At 34.8% G+C, this 19,198-nt stretch overlaps 1 protein-coding gene across 2 annotated transcripts in view; it reads left to right on the top strand.

The window, feature by feature from the left end:
* CDH18 (cadherin 18) overlaps positions 1–19,198 on the top strand; it is a 993,503-nt gene that overhangs the window by 292,319 nt on the left and 681,986 nt on the right. The window contains exon 1 of one of the 2 annotated variants that reach the window (XM_055131061.1): positions 2,838–2,895. The exons of the other annotated variant lie outside the window; for it this stretch is intronic. The gene's annotated coding sequence lies outside the window, so the exon portion shown is untranslated. Of the gene's footprint in view, positions 1–2,837; positions 2,896–19,198 lie in introns of those variants that run through there. 2 annotated transcript variants of the gene reach the window in all.

Raw genomic sequence — 19,198 nt, 5'->3', positions numbered from 1 at the left:
AGAAAACCTAGAATCATCAAACTTATCTAATTAAATCAAATAAACATCAGCAAAATCATTAAACTGCAATTTAAAAATAATAATTAGAATGGGAAATTTTAATGTAATAGTAGTAATTGAACCCATGCACATAAAATGTATGTACAAAAGACAAATGTACTAAGAGAGATCTAGTAACAGCTATTGATAACTTAGTTAAACATTATCAATCATCAGTGATAAATTATAATTTACTTTTGTCTGCAATAAAATAGTTTTAGGAGAAATAAAGTATTCCATTTTAGGAGTAATAAACTATCCCCACTCCGAGCAGTGCTCCCACGGCCGAAGTCCTTTGGAGCCTAACCACAGCCATGCTCAAGACCCCTCTCCACACATTTGAACATGAAGGAACCAGCAGAGGAAACCAGGTGTGTGGGACCCAGAGCTGAGACCTCTAAGCTTGCTCAGATAAGGACTGGGCCTTTTCCACCCAGATTTTCCATTTGCCAGTAGCTAGGCAGTCACACCCAGGAACTGTCCCTGTCCCTGGCACTGTGTAATTCCACCAACGGCCAATATCCAGAGACTATAAAAACAACCAAGCTCTCGGAAGCTCATCTTTTAGCCTAGTTGTCCCTCTGGGAGAACCTGGCAAGCTATGAGTTTCCTGCCAACAGGGGAGAGCCTCGCAAACTCCCCATGGTGTATTCATATGCCAAAACCAGTAACGATGCTGGGTCTCATCCCCCTGACCCTGACAGAGCCTCCAATGTGGTACTATTGGGAAGGAAGAGTAAAGAGAGGCTTCTAAAATCTCAAGGCTAGGACAAATGGAGACATTACTGAAAACACTCGAGAAATATGATGATCAGAGGGATAATGATGATCAAAGTATTCCATTAGAAAGCCAGCTCTCTAATATCTGATCTGGAGAGTGCATTATGGTTTTGAGTATCAAATGAATGAGAAACACTTAATATAGAGAATAAATTTGTAATTTCTAGTTTGATCCAGGTTCATTAATTCTATTTCTCCAAGTCTGTTAATACACTACTAAGTGGTGACTACATATCAGATGTTGGGTTCTAGTCTAGAGTATCTCTCAATGCCTCACACTAATCTACAGATTGTCTTCAGTTTTATACATGGAGTTGTATCAATACACTGTAGAAACATTGCTCTTAATGAATGAACCATCATATGTAAGATTTGTAAAGGACTATCATTTGAAGTGAATTTAGACAAAACTTGCCACTTCTATTCAACATGCCTAAAACTATAATATGTTTGACTGAAATACTAAAGAAAAAGAAAGTAAAATAGATTCTTACCGTGCAATGCCTGGAAACCTACCAAACTGGATTCTCATTTAGAGCAAAGTACTGCAAATAATATGCCTTAATGTTCTGGATTCTACAGAAAATAAATAATGGAAGTAACACTGTAATCATATTATTAATTTACGACTCTCCTTTCAAAACAGAATCTGGGACACTATGCAAGGAACAAATAAAAATTACACCAATCTGGGCTCCTTGCCCAGAAGTACAACAACACACCAAAAAATACAGAATTAAAAAAAATAAAAAAAAATCTTTTCCAAGGAAACCACTATTGGAGAAAATAACAACTTTAAAAATTCTGAAATAAGAAGGAATATACGTCCATTGAAAGCAATGTTAAACCTGATGGGAGTAGCAGATTTGCATATATATATATATATATATATATATATATATATAGCTGGTAGATAGCACAATGCTACTGAAATAGAACTAGAAGTTACGTAAGGAAAATGAATAATTCCTGGAAACCTGTGAAATCACGAAATTCGATGATCGTAGTTTTCAAATTACTAATAATAGACTGAACGTCATTGAGCTTCTGACTATATCTTCTCTATGAAATAATTCCTCTTAAATGGAGGAGCTGGGGACACAGTCCTCGTTTACTCATCAGAGCCAGCCTATTACTTTAGGTGTGAGGCTCTGAAGTGTTTGAGACTCTCCAATGAGATTGAATGCAACGTTGTCTAGGTGAGGTGGGTGCAAAGCCTATAACAGAATTCAGAGGTTGCATGAACCTGGTGAGGACTGGCTGGGCAGGTGGTCAGGCAGCTGTGTGGAGCTCTCCATTTGGACTATTGGATTTTTCTTCTACCCCTCAATAGGACATTGCAGTTAATCATGATATTCATCTCCTTATAAATCTCTCCTTCTACACCACAAAACCGAAAGAAAACTAGGACAGGAAAGAAACTGCAAGCTAACTCTACTGTGGAAAAAATTATCTGTCAGTCATTGCAAAAACAAGTTTTTAATTGTTGTTAGAGTTTCAAAACAGACTCACTATTTTTGTTGGAATTTATCCCCTAAGAATACAGCTCTATTAACAGGGAAATATTTGATAATAAGTTTTCCACTGATGAGAATGAAGAGATAAAATGTCGCACGGCCGCGGTAGCGGCCGCGCAGTTTACAATTTCTGTATTATAGTAATTAAGTCCGCGAAGATTTAAGTTTGAAAATGAATCATTTCCCTTCCTGGAACAGCATGTAGCCAAAGTTAGTTCACAGTCTCCATACATGGGTGCAAGCACTTGCTGGAACCCCAATTCCTAAAGCTGTCTCTGGTTCCCGCTCGTTCCACATCCACCGGCTCTGCAGAGGCATGGGCACCAGGGCCGAAAACCCGGCCGGCCGGAGCCGAGCCACCGGCCCCGTCTGGGGCTGGCCCTGTATCCCCTATAATACATTTTTGATGATTTCATGTGATTTATTGAAATTTACAGAAAGTGAAGATTCATCTGTTGAATATCAGTTGTTTACACTCATGACGGTCTGCCATAATTGTCTGGTATCAAGAGAAGATATCAAAATGTATAACTAGCTTGGGGAAAGATCAAAGTTCAAAGTAAGTTTCTGACCTGAAAATGTGTTGTTTCTCCATAAGTTGAAAAATTATATGTGAAAACTTGTCAAAAGTGGGGCCACATGTATATCATTGTAGCACTGTAGCACTGTTGTCCCATTGTTTATTGATTTGCTCTAGCAGGCACCAGTAATATCTCCATTGTGAGACTTGTTGTTATTGGTTTTGGTATATTGAATATGCCACAATTTTGTTAAATACATTGAACACATCTAAATAAATGTGACTCTTAGAAATAGAAAGTAGGAATATATCATAATTTATATTAAGTTAGCTGGCAGAGAGTCTCTTTCCCACATGCCTGGCTGTCTTCCCTGGGACCCCTCCAAGGGGATGGGCTCCAGCTTCCCTCCCCACCCTGAGCAGAGCTCCTAGTGGCCAGAGACAACCGGAACCTAGCTACAGCCATGCTCAAGGCCCCTCTCCACAGCTTTGGACAGGCCTCAGGCATGAAGGTGCTGGTAGAGGAGCCCAGGTGTGTGTAATTCCATCAATGGTCAGCACCCAGAGACTTAAAAGCAAGCTCCCAGAAGTGATATCTTGTAGCCTACTTCTCCCTCTGGGGGAAACTGGCAAGCTTCTGAGAGTTTCCTGCCCACATGGGACAGTTTTGCAAGCTTCCCATGGTGTATTCATATGCTAAAGCCAGTAACAAGCTGGATCTTATTCCCCTGACCCTGAAAGAGCCTCCAGGGAGACATTGTTGAGAGGGCCGAGTCTAGAGAGACTTCTAAGATCTAAGGGAAAGGACAAATGGAGAGGTTACTGAGCCCGCTTGAGAAATCGATGATTAACGGGGATTTCGTGATTCGTGATTTGTGATATTAAGCTAGCTATTTGTCTCGTGACAGTAATTTCAGTGACAAACCAACAAATTTCGTTCTTAAATGTGTCCATTATTTAACATGTAAAATAATTTCTCTATTCAATGAACACAAAGTTAATTTTATTTAACAAATATGCATGTTTGAAATTTAATTTTGGTATTGAATGTATCTAGAAACTTTATAAAACATTGAGTATATGAATGAGCATGAGTAAAGTAATACATATTTTGAATACTACAAAATTGCTGAATCATACATCTGCTTTTTTAATAAACTTGCAATATTATTGGAAGAAATTATTCATTCAACAAGCTTTAAAAACTATAATACACACTATGCTACATTTGTATATGAAGAATGGTGATAAAAATTAGAATATATATATATATGTATATATATATATATATTCTAATTTTTATACATATATATATATGTGATGTAACTTCTGGCTCTGAATGCCTAGCTATGGAAAATGGGGGATCTGGGCAGAAGAAGCCCAGTCCTGATCCGAGCATGCTTGGGGAGACTATAAAACCAAGCTCCCAGAGGCTGGACATCTTATAGCCTAGTTCTCCCTCTCGAAGAACCTGGCAAGCTATGGAGAGTTTCCTGCCCACCTGGGAGAGCCTGGCAAGCTCCCTGTGGTGTATTCATATGTCAAAACCAGTAACAATGCTGGGTCTCATTCCCCTCACTTGAAAGAGCCTCCAGTGCAGCACCATTGAGAAGGACAAGTAAAGAGAGGCTTCTAAAATCTCAGAGCTAGCTTTTTAGTTTAATGTAGTCCCATTTGTTGATCTCTGTTTTTACTAGATTGCTTAGTTCCGTGTCACCTTTGAAGATACCTTTATCTTCAATATCGTGGAGGGTTTCGCCGACCTTGTCTTCAATGTACCTTATGGTTTGTGGTCTAATGTTGAGGTCTTTAATCCATTTTGATCTGACTTTTGCCTCATACTCTCATTGTGAAAATTCAATATTATTGTCATATTTACAAATCCAGAATTTTATGTGACTATGAAATTAATGTAAGCCTGAAATAAGTAAATATAATACAGTGGAGTCTAGCTTTCTTATTTGAAGATATCTATTAACATTGTCTTTTAAGCATACACTAGAACTTTTTGTTTTCAGTCTTCAAAAAAATGTACCTTGGTATACTACATAATTTATTGTACGTTTGCTATGTAAGTTTCAGACATATATATCTATAAATATATAATGGTTCTAAACATATATTTTGCCTGTTAGGATATTATATGAATTATGAGTAAAGTAATTTGATTTGAATCTATCAGTGTAAATGTTTTAAACGACATAGCATTAAAGTGAATTGATAGAATTCAAAAAAAAAAAAAATAAAATAAAATAAAAAAAAAATAAAATCTCAGAGCTAGGATGAATGGAGATGTTACTGAGACCGCTCGAGAAAATTGATGATGAATGAGATGACGATGATGATGAAGACGTAACTTAATAGTTTTAATAGAATGAAATTGTATTTTACTTAAGACTTTCTTAGATTACTATATTTTCTCTATGAAAAGCTACTTCTTATACTTCAGATGCTTCAAGTTACCTATTTATTTCCAATGTTATTATTTTATTTAGTATTGTTAGAAAAATGGTTAACAATATAGTATTTCAGTAGTAAAAGATTGCTATGCTTGCACTATACTAGTGCATATAACAGTTATACACTCTGCTAAAATTCATGGGCTCTCAACCGCCAAAAGTAACCCTCTACACTAATTCCCTTTGTAGTAGTCTTTTAATCCTATGTGTATCAATTCTTGCTTTTTTCATTTTTGTTCCCATCAAGGAAGATGTTCTCTGTTTTCTTGATTATCTGATGAAATATTTCCCAACTACATTGATACTTTGAGTGACTCAAGTTTTAATTTTATTACATCATGTTAATTTTCCTATTAATTCATGTTGTTTTATATGTGTGTGCATGTGCACATGTCTGTTAGTGAATTCCTACTCATTTTCTTGACCTGCTAATTTTGTTTCTTGATTTGCTTTTTGTTCTCTCTCTTTTTTCTACTAGATAATTTAAGTGTCATGCTATTCGTTCAGCCATTGATTAAGCTGATTGAATTGGGCATGAACTCCTCTCTCTACTTATTTTATGTCTAAGTTTAAACTGAGACTTCTCATTCACTAATGTGGTTCTGGTATTATTATGAATGGTTTTCTTCTTAATTTTACTTTCTCTATATGTCTTAAGAAAGAATCTTGTTTCCATATTTTTGTGCTTCTCCAATAAGTTTAATTTCCCCTTTGATTTTTTTTTTCATTAACTCAAAGTTAATGGTTAGGATAATGCTTAGTTTCCCTAAATTGATCTTTTTTTTTTTTTTATTCTCAATTCCCTTCTTGTCTCAAAGCATTGTGACCAAGAAGAATGATGCTTCATATGATTTTAATACTCACAAATCTTGTTAAAACTTCCTTGGGACAATGGTGGATGGTGCTGTGGATTGGTGTTGATAATTTTCATGCATGAAACCGTACCGTTACCAGTTTTAGAATTCACAGTGACTAAAATATTTTTTTTTAAAAAAAAAACCTTATTTTTGTCCTGAGATTGTATATATTCTTGAAAATGTTTTATGATCTATGGAGAAGATTGAACGTTCATTTGAGAGAGAACAGAAAGTTTTGTACGTACTTATAAATACTATTTTCATGTAGAATAAGTGCTTATGAAAAACCTGTAGGGCTGAGAGCAAGGAAGAGAATAAGAGGGAGTGAAAAAACAGAATAAATATGCAAATGTGCGTTCATGTATTAGAATGAATGTGACACAACAGAGTACTTTGGAACATTTCTGTTTCCTCAGGAAATGCTGCATAATTATTTCAAAACAAACACTCAGAAATTAAAAAACCACAAACATACAATAGAAAAGTTCTGGCAAGATTTATGTCATAAATTGAAGCATTCTTGAATTGAGTTAAAAGAGAAGCACTTTTTGTTTTTCGATTAAAAATAATGCATTTCATTAGGCAGCAAAATTTTAACCAAAAGCCATATGAACAGTCTAGATTCAAAAGCAAACAATAAATCAAAATTAATGATAAGAAAGGAAAGATATGTTCAGGATTGTGCATAGGTTAAATCCAAGTTGAAGGTATAGGGAAGTATGACAATTATCAGCATATTTATATTTTGTTTAAAAGTCTAAAATAATAAATAGAGTGTTTTAAAAATGGACCCAGTACCGCACGAATTCAAATACAATATATCACAGGCTACTTGCACTAAAAATAATATAGTCTGCTCTATTACAAAACAATTCTCTAAGATTTTCTATTATCATGAAAAATAAGAGCCTATTAAATACCTGCAAGGAGCTTGATGATTCAGGACTTGACCTATATTTCCGGAAACACGAGAAAGGCAATATCTACCAAAGTAATTTCATGTGTTCAGAACTAGATTTTAGGGAATCTGAAAGCCATAAGGGCCTGGCTAAAAGACCCCTCAATTTATCACCAATGTCAGTGTAGAGCTTCTGCAATTACCAAGTTAAGCAGATCAGGACCAAAAAAAAAAAAAAAGTGCATTGTTTCCTAGACTTAATAAAAAAAGAGAAGCAAATCCTTCTGTGGTATAATGATTTTTCTCATTCAAATATAAGAAGAGAAAGGTTAACTCTGCAGCTTTTTCATCTGGAAATCACAGGAGAAAGATTTTGCATATTGAGGCTAGATTGCCTTAACTAAACAGGGAGAAAATAGGGAGTGCGTTTGGACCTCAATCCTGGCTTCACCCCAGAGCCTCCGCCCTTGCTAATATCGCTAATGAAAGGCTGAGTAGTGCAGTCTTTGATCTCTTTGCCAGATATGAAAATGATGTTTATTTGCAAAGAGAATTTGGCAGAAGGCTACCAGACTAACACAACTGATGCCAAAAGGAGACCCTTGAATGAGTTTTTTCCTCATTTTAGTACTACTTTATAATAAAAATCTCACCCAGAAATGGAGAGCTAGTGTCCAGAGAGACATGGCAAGCATAAAGTATGTTCTCTTTAATGTGCCAGATGGCTTCTCCCTGTTTAAAGCTCTAAAACTTACTCCTCCTCCATGTCCAATGTGCTTTCTACCTTAGCCATGCCCATGTGCTGAGGTCAGAATCTGATACTCTCCCTTTCTTGCACACATGTTTCCAATAAACTGGCTTGAATCTCTTGGCATCCTATTAGTTTCTATTGACATTAACATCCAAAGGAACCTGGGTTCTCTAGTCAAACCATAGTGATAGGGGTTTCATTATAAATTATTTCTGGTGTGACATAATATCTCATTGTTGTTTTTATTTACACTCCCATGATGATAAGTGATGCATATTGGTAAACGTGTCTTTCAGACATCTGTATGTCCTCTTTGAGGAAAATTTTGTTCATTTCCCACCATTATTTTTTTATCACGAGGAACAAAAACAATCAGTGTTGGAAAGATATGAAGAAAAAGGGATCCTTACTCACTGATGGGGCAACTGGTTCAACCTTAATATGGAGACTCAAAAGAAGGAAGGAAACAGAAGTTGAGCTTCTATTTGACTCAGAAATTCCATTTTTGGCATCTATCCCAAAAGTCTAGAAATTCTATTTAGAAGACTATAAATGACATTCCTCTGCTCAGTACACAATATTCACATTATACAAAACCTAGAAATAAATCATGTCCAAGAACAAATGACTGGATAAACTATTTTACATGGTCCAGGATGATAGTAGAGCACGTATGGTTTTACCTTACACAGCACTGACTGAGTTTGATCCTCAGCATTCTATATGGTCCCCTGAGCCCTGCTAGGAATGATCAGTGAGTGCAGAGCCCAGAGTTAAGCCTGAGCACTGCCAGGTGTTGCCAAAAAGCATCAAACAAAAAAAAAATCAATCAAACAAACAAACAACAAAAAATCACTATTGTACAGATACACAATGGAATACTACTTTAGTCTACTTTCTGTAAGAAAATACTGTAAGAAAATACTACGTAGCATTTTTATATTTATATTTATATGTATTTCTTATGTTTTCTATGAAAAAAACGTTATATAGTGTTTTCTATAAGAAAAGACAAAATCATGGAATTTGCTGCTATGAAGATGGCTCTGGAGATTGTCCTGCTGTGTGAAGTGAGAAAGGGAGGGACAATTACAGAATGATCTATCTCATGCCTGGGATATAAAGAAGTGAAGTAGTCACATAACAGATACCCAAAGGCAGAGAAATGGAGCACTGAGCTTTAGTGGGAAGCTGCCACAGGAGTAGATGTGGCAGATTAGGGATGAAAATAGGACAGAGGCATGCTGGGGCAATGGTGGAAGGAAGTGAACTTTGGTTTAGGATGCAGTAGTCAATAGTTTATGCATGAAACCCTACCATTAAAACTGTAAGCCATGTTGCCTAAAATAAAATTGTTTTAAAAGTAGTTATTTTTCATAAATTATATAATCATAATAAAGTGAAAGGGAATTTTCACCGTTATTATTTTGGCCTATGTAAGACTTATATTTAACTTTGATTATTTTAATTCTCTTAGACGGAGAAAAATTAATCTTAGGAGTAAATCATTGTAAGGAAATTTAATTTATGGGAAAACGACAGAAGAATGTGGCATTCTAGTCAGTTTTAGATCACAGTATTAAAGGGATATATCTGAGGGCTACGCCATTTCCCACCTCAAACCACATTCTTATTCATATTGCTGACAAGCCATGCTACTGAAAAACAAAGTACTATAGTTCTTGAAAACTGAAATAGGCAAGCCAATCATCAGTTTCAGAAACTTTAATATTTTGTTCTTTTTGTGGTCATTTTTCCCTTTGCAGCGCTCTTACTTTTTGCTTCAGTCAAAAATGAAACCTCTACATACAGTTTTATATTTCGAGAGACTGTATTGCTTAGAAGTTATAGCCAGTGGGACATACTTTATGGATGGATATCCTAATTCTGTATACTCGCACTACACATGAATTGGACAAGTTATGAAACTGTGAGAGCAATTATTCTATGAAATGGGGATAATCATCAAAAATTTAGATCACAGAAGTTATGAGGACTCAATGAGTTTGAGTTGACGTACTACATTTATTATCCGATCATTTCCTCTTCAAAGAATTTTTTTTGGGAATGCACTCACCTGTACTCAGGACTTACTCCTGGTTCTGTGCTGCTCAGGCATTGCTCATGGCGGTCTTGGTGTCACTATATCAGTTACTGGGGATCAGATAAAATAATGACTAAAGAGGATTTTTTTTCAAATGTTTCATAATCACTGGAAGAACCAACATAAGAGAGAATGTATTTGTGTAAGTCACTTGCCTTGTATACAGCTGACACCAATTCTATCTCTAACACTACATACTACATCCCTAAGCACTACCCGGAGTGATCACTGAATAGAGTCAGGAGTAAGCCCTGAGCATAGCTGAGAATAGCTTGATGCCCAAAATTAAAACAAAAAAGTTCTCAAATATTTTGAAAGTCAAATTATATTAGTAAATGTGAAGAGAAACAATGGGGGGCAAATTTCTATATATCCAAATTATATATAACATGTATGTTAAACTACCCTAGATTTCTAGAGCATGGTTTTCACTTCTTATTCCTATGAAATGACTTATATGGTGTTCAATTGTTCTTGGGATCAATAACAATATATTTTATAATTTAAGCATTAAAATTTCTTAAAAATAAATAATTCTAGATCATAAAATAAATTCTATTTATCATGTGTATTTTTATTACTGACATCAGCTATGATTTTTTTCTTTTTTTCTTTTTAATTTTGTTATGAATCACCGTTGAGCATGGCTGTGTCTAGGCTCCGGACGTCTTCGGCCGTGGAAGCTCTGCACGGGGCGGGGAGGGAAACTGAAGCCCACCCTCTCCGCTAGGCCCCAGGGAAGATAGCCAGGTGCAGGGCCAAAAGACTATCTGCGACACTATCTTCCAGGAACTTGGCTTTAAAGTCTCTGAATGGTGTGATTGGCCCTTGGTGTGATTATAGGGTGCTGGGGCCTGTCCCTGGGTGTGAACTCCTAGCTACTGGGTTTTCCTCCCAGATTCCCCATCTTCCAGTAGTTAGGAGGTCACACCCAAGGACTGCCCCTGGCAGGTTTATGGCCTATTTCTCCCCCTGGGAGAGCCTGGAAGCTACCGATAGTTTCTTGCCCACATGGGAGAGCCTGGCAAACTCCCCATGGTGTATTCATATGCCAAAACCAGTAACAATGATGGGTTTCATTCCGCTGACCCTGAAAGAGCCTCCAATGCAGCACCATTGGAAAGGATGAGTAAAGAGAGGCTTCTAAAATCTCAGGGCTAGGACGAATGGAGATGTTACTGAGACTGCTCGAGAAAATTGATGGTCAAAGGGATGATGATGATGATGATGATGATGATGATAATGAATCACACTGAAATACAGTTAAAGTTAAAGATTTACAAACTTTCGTGATTACATTTCAGTCATACAATGATCGAGTACCCATCCCTCCACCAGTGCCCATTTTCCACCACTAGTGTTCCCAGTATCCCTCCTGTCACCCCCCCTCCCCCATAGTTCCGCCTCTGTGGCAGGAACATTCCCTTTATTTCTCTTTCCTTTTGGATGTTATGGTTCACAATACAGATACTAAATGGCCATCATATTCGGTTCATAGTCTATTTTTCAGCACACATCTGCCATCCTGAGCAAGTCATCCAAGCATCATTTACTTGGTATTCCCTTCTCTATCTCAGTTACCGTTTCCCCCAGCATGTGAGGTCGGCTTCCAAACCATGGAGCAATCCTCCAGGCCCTTATCTCTACGATCCTTGAGTATTAGTCTCCCATTATATTACTTTATATTCCACAAATGAGTGCAGTCTTTCTATGTCTGTCTCTCTCTCTGACTCATTTCACTTAACATGATACTCTCTATGCTGATCCACTTATATACAAATTTCATTACTTTATTTTTTCTGTAGAGTAGAGAGCTATAGCTTTTTCTATACCTATAGAATATTCCATTGTGTAGATATACCAACATTCTTTAACAAGTCACCTGTTTTCAGGCACTTGTTTTTTTTTTCCAGATTCTGGATATTGTAAATACTGTTGCAATAAACGTACAAGTGCAGATGTCATTTCTACTGTATGTTTTATCATCCTGGATATATTCTCAGAAATGGTATTGCTGGGTCAAATGGGAGCTCAATTTCTATTTTATTGAGAAACGTCCATATTGTTTCTAAAGAAGCTTAACCATTTGGCATTCGCACCAGCAGTGAAGGAGAGTGTCCTTGTCTCCATATCTATGCCAACACCGGTTACTTTTGTTCTTTTGGATGTGTCAGTCTCTGTGGTGTGAGATGATATCTCATTGCTTTGATATGCATGTCCCTGATGATAAGTGATGAGGAGCATTTTTCATGTGTCATTTGGTCATTTGGATTTCTACTTTGAAAAAGTGTCTGTTCATATAATCGCCCCATTTTCTGATGGGGTTGGATGTTTTCTTCTTTAAGAGTTCAGCCAGTGCCTTATATATGCTTGATATCAACCCTTCTCTGCTGGGTATTGGGTGAATATTATTTCCCGTTCTATAGATTGTCTTTGTATTCTGGTCTCTGTTTCTTTTGAGATACAGAATCTTGTTAACTTAAGATAGTCCCATAAGTTTATCTCTGTTTCCACTTGCTTAGTCAGTGGGGTGTCATCTTTGAAGATACTTTTAGCTTCAATGTCGTGGAAGGTTGTGCCAACCTTTTCTTCAATGTATGTTATGTATTTTGGTCTGATTTGAGGTCTTTAATCCATTTGATATGACTTTTGTGCAAAGTGTTAGGTATAGATATGAGCCCTTTTTTTTTTTTGCATGCAACTGTCCAGTTTTACCAGCACCATTTGTTAAAGAGACTTCCCATACTCCACTTTTCTGGCTCCCTTATCAAAAATTAAATGATCATATATTTGAAGGTGTGTGTAAGGATATTCAACTCATACGATGTAGTTTTAATTATTACTGCTTTGTAGTACAGTTTGAGGTTCGGGAATGTGATGTCTTCCATCTTCTTTTTCCCAAGAATTATTTTACCTATCTGTGGGGGTTTATTGTTCATATGAATTTCAGGTGTATTTGATCAATTTCTTTGAAGAATTTCATGGGTATTCTTATAAGAATTGCACTGAGTGCTTTGGGGACTATTACCATTTTGACAATGTTAATTTTTCCAATCCATGAGCAGGGGATTTGTTTCCATTTCTCTGTGTCTCCCTTTATTTATTTATTTATTTATTTATTTATTTATTTATTTATTTATTTATTTTTATTGAATCACCATGTGGAAAGTTACAAAACTTTCAGGCTTAAGTCTCAGTTACACAATGCTGGAACACCCATCCCTTCATCAGTGCACATATTCCACCACCAAGAACCACAGTAAACCTCCCCCCACCCCCCCACTCCCCAGCCCACCACCCTGCCTGTGTAGCTGATAAATTTCACTTTACTTTCTCTTTACTTTGATTACATTCAAACAAAAAACTCACTATTATTGTTTGGAGTTTCCCCCCACAGTGTTGGACCTGCTGGAAAGGAAGCATTTGATAATTTGTTTTCCATTGCTGAGAATGAAGAGATATGAGGTCTTGTGGCCACAATAGTGGCTGCGAGGTTTTAAATTTCTGTATTTTACTATTTAAGTAACTAAATCCAGAGGAATTTCTGCCAGAAGTTGCATCATTGCTAGCTCGTACCTCTCTGCTACTTTATATTCCACATATGAGTGCAATCTTTCTATATCGGTCTCTTTCTTTCTGACTCATTTCACTCAACATTATACTTTCCTTGTTTATCCACTTATATGCAAATTTTATGACTTCATCTTTTCTAACAGTTGCATAGTATTCCATTGTGTAGATGTAACAAAGTTTCTTTAACCAGTCATCTGACAATGTTTAGTCTTCCAATCCATGAGCAGGGGATATGTTTCTATTTCTCTGTGTCCTCTTTTATTTCTTGAAGTAGAAGTAGAGTTTTGTAATTTTCATTGTACAGGTCCTTTACCTCCTTAGTTAAGCTGATTCCAAGGTATTTGATTTTCTGAGGTATGAATGTGAACAGGATTGCTTTTCTCATATCACTTTCTTCTCGTTCATTATTTGTGGATAGGAAAGCAATGGACTTGTGTTTATTTTACAGCCTTGGATTTAACTTGGGTTAATTTTATAGCCTGCAACTTTACTATACAAATCTGTTTCTAGAAGCTTCTTGGTAGAGAATTTAGGGTTCTTTAAATATAGTATCATGTCATCCGCAAATAGCAAAAGCTTGATTTTTTCATTTCCTATCTGGTTGCTCTTAATAACTTTTTCTGCCTAACCATTATTCTAAATACTTCCATTATTGTATTGAATCGAAGTGGTGACAGTGGGCATCCTTGTCTTGTCTTTGATCTTAGAGAGAAGACTCTTAGTTTTTTTTTTTCCCATTGAGGATAATGCTTGTGGTAGATAGCTTTGACTATATTGAGGAAAGTACCTTCAATTACTATTTTGGTGAGTTTTCATCATAAACGGGTAGTGGATCTTGTCAAATGCTTTCTCTACATCTATTGGTATGATCATATGATTTTTATCTTTCCTTTTACTGATATAATGAATTATGTTGATTGACTTTCTAATGTTAAACCATTCTTGCATCCCCAGGATGAATCCCACTTGGTCGTGGTGAATGATCTTTTTGATGAGTTGTTGGATTCTATTTGCTAATATTTTGTTGAAAATCTTCAGCCTGTAATTTTCTTTTTTGTGGTGTCTCTGTTTGTTTTTGGTATTAGGGATATATGTGCCTGATAGAAACTGTTTGGGTGTGTTTCTGTTTCTTTAATTTCCTGGAAAATCTTGAAAAGAACTGGCAATAGGTCATTTTTAAATGCTTGGAAGAATTCACTAGTGAATCCATCTGGTCCTGGGCTTTTGTTTTCGGGAAGATATTTGATTACAGTTTCAATTCCCTTAATAGTATTAGGTCTATTTAGGTATTCTAAATCTCCTTGGTTCAGCCTTCGGAGATTATAGGAATCCAGGAATTTTTTCCATATCTTCTAGGTTCTCTTGTTTTGTGGCATACAAACTTTCAATGTAATCTCTGATGACCTTTTGAATTTCTTTTTTCTTTTGTGTTGTCTGCCTTTTAATTTCTGATTTGGTTAATTAGGGTTCTCTTTTTCTCTAATGAAAAATTAGATATGACTGAATTTCAGTAAAGTGAAATTTCTCTAGACTTCGTCATATAATCACTGGTAAAAAAGAGACTTTGGTAAGTTTTATAATAGATAGTATAGCATATGATCAAAAAATAAGGAATTATAATTAAGAACAATCAAAACAAAAATAAAAGAATGCATGTAAAATTTGCAACACTACAGATAAATAAAGAAAACCCATATTTTGTAATTTAATTAAAATACTTGGGATTCTTGAACTGTTTTGGTTCATGCTTATATTACAATCTTAGTACTTTTACAGCAGCCTTAGGCCAGAATTTAATAGTTCTGTTCATTAAAGAAATGTGCCCAACCGTCTAATAGTAGTAGAATATTGGCTTTCTTACAGAAGTCCCTCTGGTGTTTCCCTTGAAATTTAAAATATCCTGGGGCTTCTACTGTTCATTGTCATTTCTGCAGAACTCAGTCTATTCTTCAGAACAGAACCTCTGCAAGCTTGAACCATCACTGAGGCATCTAAAATCAAATTATTACAATAGCCTCATTATCTTATGCATGCCCAAATAATTAAAGTAATACTGATTTATTTAAAAATAAATACCCTTAATTTATTATGTAAAATCTAAATCTCTATATTCAGTATGGCTCACCCCTATGGATATGCAAATGTGTTTTAAAACTTACTTGTTTTGAAGATTGAATTATATCCAGCAGAATGTTTATTATTCTATTAACCTCTTTAATCGCTGATCATACTAGATATGACTTTGAGACATTGGTGAAAGGTCATGGACACATTTGTGGTGGTGGAGTGAGTAACTTTATCCATCAATTACATAAAATTTAACACCATTATAACTAGGTTATCTAAAATACAATGACAAAAACAATTAGCTGATTCTGATCTTATTTTAAAAGCTAGTTTTGCACTGAGCTTCATCGAGGTATGAGAGGCTTTGGAGAATGGTTGAAGAATCTTGGCATTCTGCTGGTGGGCTTGGTATAACCATACTTCTAGCTTAAACAATAATGTTGGTACCATTGTAAAATAATCGCATTATCAAAGAAAACAATAGAGTAGCTGAAGATGTAATCAAGTTAGAGGAGTCTATAGAGTGTGTCATAGGGCAATATGACTGACTTTCTGATGAGAGGTGAATAGCACCATATTAGGACACTGGTATGCCAGGGTTGGTCATTGATCACAGAGGCTGAGAATAGTCCATAAGAAAAACCAGGATGACTGATAAACATCAGGAGCTGCAAAGGCAAGGATAAATTCTTACCCATAAGCTCCAGAAGAAGTCTGCCTCTACTAACATCATGATTCAAGATGCATAGCTTCCATAATTATGAGACAATGCATTTCTGTTTTAAAATTGCAAGTTTGTGGAACCCTTTCCAACAACAAAAGATGGAAAAATTAAGAGTAAATAATAAATTTAATTACGGTTCTTATAAATCAAGAATTAAAGAGTACTTTCATGACAAGTATTATTATATCCAGTTCACAAGCGAGGAGAGGAAATTTTAAATAGTCAGACACTAATATGTACATTTAAACCACTGTTTCCTTCTGAAATTTACAGTTTGTAATAGAAGGAGCAATAAACTGTATAATGATCGCTGATTTGAAGTTTAGTGTCTGATCCATATTATGCCTCAAATATTATGTTCTCTTTAGATATATTCTGTCTTCCTCATTCTTAACCAAAAGCAGGGAAAAAAGGTGAAGGATTTAATTAACTACAGTTAAGAAGATGAGAATGTTTGGAGAAATGTTCTATTTAATCCGATGCTCATCATTAGATTTGTAAAATTAAGTTTTTGATCCTTTAGAACTGCTGAATAAGTTATCTAGTCCTAGAATTCTGCTACTGCTTTGCATCTTTTAAATTTAAATATCCTCTCGGGCTGGAGTGATAGCACAGCGGGTAGGACGTTTGCCTTGCATGTGACCGGCCTGCGTTCAATTCCCAGCATCCCATATGGTCAACTGAGCAAGGCCAGGGGTAATTCCTGAGTGTAGAGCCAGAAGTGACCCCTGAGCATCGCTGGGTGTGACCCAAAAAGCAAAAAAAAAATTTTTTTTAAATATCCTCTCATAGATCTATCCTACATATAATACATTTTGCTCTCTAAATAGTCATACAGATTCTGCCTTTAATAGTTGCCAAAAGTAAATGTCATTCCAAAATTTTAAAACTCAGCAACACAAAATAGCAAGATTGACTAAATGTTGTAGGACAAAATCACGATCATTGTCACTGTGAGTGATATTTCTCAAGGAAATGTTCTGTTTCTTCTATAAAATAGCATCTTGGGTCTATTTTCATATAAAATGTATCTGATTGACATTACTGAGTATGTATATATCCCTTAAATTTTAAACCAATAGAAAATTGTTTTCTTAGAAACACACTTTCCTCAATGTATTTGAAATTATTGTCTAGAATTATTTTTTGTGATTTGTTGCAAATGCTAAATACAGAGATACTATATAGTAAGGTGGAAGTGAAGGAGTGAAGATCTAAATATTTTGCTCTATCATTTATTACTTACATGGCTTAATATGGTTTATATGGCATCATTTTAGATAACTGTAAAACTGTGGTAAATCAGAGCATTTTGTGGATGAGGGTACTTGTCAACTGAGTAAAAAGGTTCGAGAACCTCAGGACCTCAAGGAATCTAGAACTCAAACTATACTTACAATTACTTACTCCTAATTGTTTTCTGACCAAGTACTCAATACATATTTAAAATAAACATTTTCTTCTACAGATTTGTCTTTTTATAATTTCTATTTAATATGAAATTATATATATAAATAAATAAACATATATATATATATATAAAACCAGACCTAACTCATTGGTATTAGAATATAATACATATATAGTTCTGATTTCAGATAAAATGTCTTTTTCAGAATTGGAATGATTAACTTGATTCTAGCATGACTGATATTTAATATTTCTTAATACGAAGCAGTTAAGTAACAGAAAGTTTAGGATCCAAAAAGTTATTTAGATTACATTTTTAACTCCCCATATATTATATGTATAAACTTAGATAATAACTCAATATCTCTGTGCCTTATTTTCTTTCATGAAGAAAGAAATGAAGACTTTTGCTTTTGAGTAGTTATTGTGATGAAATATTTATATGAAAAATGCAGAAAAATGTAAAATTAATAAGCATTATAAATGACATTCAATATATATTCTGTAATTTTCAAATTTTTTATGATTAAATATCACAAAGAAAAAATATAATAGTCACCAAAATAGAAACAAACTCCTACTTGATAATCTCTCAATCACTTTTTGTGAAAAAATATAGTCATCTCACATTGCCTGACTTAGATGATAAACATATGTTCATATATCACAAAAAGAAAGCTAAATTTTATGCTGTGTCATAATTATCAAGTGTGTAAAATATACTATTTTAACACATGTCTAAAAATGACTTCAAATGCCTTTAAATTTTATCAAATTATTGGAAATATGGATTCTTCAGTAATTTTCAGGTTACTGAAGATTACTACTCTCTTAAAAATGTGAAGTACGAGTGACTCAATATAACCAAAGGCTCAAAGAAACTTGCAAATTACATGTAGAACAGAAGAGTGTATATGTGAACCCTTGGAGAATATTATGATTTAATTTGCAAAGCAAGTATAATTAAAACTGATATATGAATAAATGTATGCACAGGCATATACATGCAAAACATCATCTCACATCAGAATTTAAACATACATACATAATATTTTGTCATTCCTGGACTTTGGAGTAAAGGCAAATGATTTTAAAGATGATGTGTTTGTTTATTGGCTGAAATACACTAAATTGATATACTCAAGCATAGATATTCCAGAGAATTTATCTATACAGTCAAGGAATTAGAACATCATTTATAATTATAAGTAATTATTTGCTTGCATTGATTTTATCTAACAAATGATGCTTCTGCGTGATATAATGTGTAATCTTTTGGATAATTATGTGATTACATTGTTAATAAAGTTCTATGATATGCAAAATTGATTATTATACAATAAAATATTCATAACTGGGATGAGGAAAGTAATATCTATGTTAGCTGAGTCTAGACATCGTGGAAGATAATTTTAACAAATAGATACAATACAAATACATTCAAATAGGTCATAAATTTACATAACTTATTAAAATTCTTAATTATAATACAGATAAGC

Source organism: Sorex araneus, chromosome 1, assembly GCF_027595985.1.
Source record: "Sorex araneus isolate mSorAra2 chromosome 1, mSorAra2.pri, whole genome shotgun sequence".
Lineage (NCBI taxonomy): Eukaryota > Metazoa > Chordata > Mammalia > Eulipotyphla > Soricidae > Sorex > Sorex araneus.
This window is presented reverse-complemented; position numbering and strand designations above follow the sequence as displayed.